Genomic DNA, 3,374 nt, shown 5'->3' with positions numbered 1-3,374 from the left:
GAGTAGACTTCTCTGCATCATCCCAGGGAGCCCCTCTGAATCATGGAAAAGGGAAAGATGGGATAACAAGGGGTGCCCAGCGCCCAAGACTAGGGTCAGCTTTAGAATCCCAGTGAAGAGGCCATGACAGCCAGTGGTTCGGTAGATAAATTACAGTACCCCATGCAGAGCAAAAACACAGAGTTTCTCTGTCCAGAGGAGCTGAATTTGCAGATAGAACATGTGTGTTTTGCCACCACCTCCCCCATAGACAGCTTTCATGCCCGAAGGGAAACCACTCAGGAAGAGATACAGTCTCTGGGCATTTCCACTCCCAAGGTCTTTCCAGGTGTTCAGAGCCAACTCAGGTAGTAGTGCTTCTGCCTGTGGGGAGCAGTGAGAGAGCCTGAACTGAGGGATTCGGGTGTGTGGGTGTTGACTGCCTTCCAGTGAGGTGCCCTGCTACCTCTGACACATTTGGTGGCTGCTTTTGAATAAATGTTCCCTCTGAGAAGGATTTTGGCTGACACGTGGCAGCCATCCCCGTCCTAGGCTGGAAGGCACCCCTGTAATTAGAGTTGAGACTGCAGTGATCAGGGCTGTCTTCACGAGGGCATTTCCCTCCCTTCCCGGCCTTCTTATCTGGCTGGATTCCCAGTCTGCTCACCCATTATTCTTAACCCATTGATATACCTGTGAGGTAACAACAACAAAAAAAAGCATGGCATTAGAAGATCTATGTTCATGTCCACGTTCCATAACTTTCTTATCCGTGTGGCCTCCCTTTTTCTCACTGATAATGCATATCCTTCATCTTTCTTTTCTTTAAATGTATTTATTTGGCTGTGCTAGGTCTTAGTTGTGACACACAGGATCTTCCATCTTCATTTTGACACTTGGGATCTTTAGTTGTGACCTGTGGGATCTAGTTCCCTGACCAGGGATTGAACCCAGGTCCCCTGAATTGGGAGCATGGAGTCTTAGCTACTGGACCACCAGGGACATCCCTGGCCGCCTTATTTCTTAAGATTCTTATAAAAATATAAATATAAGAATATAAAATATATATATTAAATATATATAAATATAAGAACGTACATAAGAGGACTTGGACCTGCAGAGTGTCATTATTATTATTTTTGTTGATCAGCCCCTTGACTATAGGGAAGATAGCTGGAGGCTTATTACTCATTATCACTGTCACTCAGGGTGAGCTTGTTAATGACAGTCTCTGCCATGCTGCCTTCCAAGACCCCAGCTTGCTACTAAGAATCAACAAACATTAAGATGTGTGCATCTTACTGAACTGAAATACATCACATAATGCTGAAGATTTTTTTTTTTTTTTTGGCCACACCGCTTGTGGGAATTCCCTGACCAGAGATGGAACCCATACCACCTGCCTCAAGTTCCAATCCCCTTTCTTTCAATCTCTGCCCATTCCCTTCACTTCTTCCCCAGAGGCAACTACTGTGATGAGTTCTGAACCATATTCTATCTTTACCATACATAAGCACCTACAAACACCACCCACCAACCCTAGAGCCCAAGACCACTCACCTTACCTCACCCTCCCCACATATACATTGTTTATAAGGGGAAGACTGATTTTGTATTTTCCAAGGGCCCATGTTAGACCTCCCTCCCTCTGTAGAGATCCTGAACTGCACATGGATGGGGCGTGGTTGGGTGGAGAGTCTCCTGGATACCTGTTTAAAACTTAAAAAAATTAGAGATCTGCATACATGAATAAAAGAGAGACCTTTATTGTTGCATCATCTAGTAACTTTATTTGAAGAAGTAATTTTATAAGGACTGGCAAAGAAAAAACGTGGGCAATACTGCCATCTGTGTGACAGGCAGGGTGACCTTGGGCAGTCACCCATGACTCAGGGGAAAGTCCAGTCCAGAATTAGTCTTCCTCGTCGCCGTTGCCCAGGGTAAGCATGTCAAAGCTTACTCCACCAGACCGCCTTCCAAGGACCTCATCTTGCGCACGCTGGTGAGATGGTCTTCCAGCTGCTGGTCCAGGTGGCCCATCTCTAGGAAGTGGCACAGATGGGCGTTGCTGCTGTTGGTGGCCAGGTGATGCAGGTCGAGCAGGCTCTGGCTGACGCTCTTCTCCAGGTGCAGGGTGTCCTGCATGGCTTGGAGGCTGCTCTCCCTCTCTTGGGTCTTGGGCATCCTGATGTTCAGGAAGGAGACGTGGCTGCCGTGCCAGTTCAGCAGGAACATCAGGCTCTTGGCCCTCTTGCTGTGCTCGAGGGAGAGGAGCAGGAGGAAGTGGGCGACGAGCTTCAAGGCCACGTCGTCGTGGTGGTGAAGGGCGCAGGCCCCGGCCAGGCACTGAAAAGACTCGTGGAGCTCCAGAGCGGCGGAGCTGTTGACTGCGGCCTCGCACTCGCCGTGGTAATGGCGGCTCACCTTCACGGCCTCTGCGGGGATCACGGCGGGCGCCATCACCATCATCCAGCAGGTCTCTCGGATAGGAAAACAGCGGGTCAGGCAGCAGGAGGCTGGGAAGCAGCGGAGGTGGATATACCAGCCGCCTCCTCGGAGCCTTCCACCGGTAAGCCATAATGGCTCACACAGGAGTACTCGCAGCTGGATGCAAGTGGCTGGCCAATGGCTTGGATGAACCGGAAGTGGCCGTTGTTATGGGGGAACTGGTTGTGGGGAAGATCCGTCACAGAAAGTAGATGACGGAACGTGGAGGTGGAGGGGGTGGGGCACCACGCTCTAGGTTCCATAGGAGCCTGGGTGAGGCAGAAAACACAGGGCAAGTGTGCCTCTGTCTTGAGACCATTAAAAAACAATAATAATAACCCTATTGAGATATAATTAATATACTCTAAATTTGATCTTTGGAAAGGGAACATTTACTGTTTTTTGATGTGTGTGTGTATTCATGAAGTTGTGCGACCATTACCACATCTCAGAATATTTTCATCACTCCAAAATGAAATTCCCTACCCACTAGCAATCACTCCCCATCTCGCCTCCCCCCACATCTGGCCACCAGTAAACTTTCTATCTCTATAGGTTTGCTACTTCTGGACTTTTCAAAGAAATACAGTCGTACAGTATGTGGCCTTCTGTATCTGCCTTCTTTTACTTAGCATACTGTTTTAAATCTTTTAGCCTTTTTATTGCTAGATAGTATTCCATCATATGAATATACCACATTTTATTTATTCTTTCATCAGTTGATGGGCATTTGAGTTGTTTCCATTTTGTGGCTATTACAAATAGTGTTGCTATGAACCTTCGTGTACAGGTTTTTGTGTAGATTTATGTTTTTGACTTGGAAATATATGTAGGAGTGGAATTGCTAGCTTATATGGTAGCTCTATGTTTAATATTCTGAGTAACTCCCTTCCAAAGTGGTTACACCA

The 3,374-nt window shown here is 47.4% G+C and overlaps 1 pseudogene; it reads right to left on the bottom strand.

The window, feature by feature from the left end:
* Positions 1–1,935: 1,935 nt before the first annotated feature.
* Positions 1,936–2,439, bottom strand: LOC110152549 (ferritin heavy chain pseudogene; annotated as a pseudogene).
* Between the last annotated feature and the right edge of the window lie 935 nt (positions 2,440–3,374).

Source organism: Odocoileus virginianus, chromosome X (genome assembly GCF_023699985.2).
Source record: "Odocoileus virginianus isolate 20LAN1187 ecotype Illinois chromosome X, Ovbor_1.2, whole genome shotgun sequence".
Lineage (NCBI taxonomy): Eukaryota > Metazoa > Chordata > Mammalia > Artiodactyla > Cervidae > Odocoileus > Odocoileus virginianus.
This window is presented reverse-complemented; position numbering and strand designations above follow the sequence as displayed.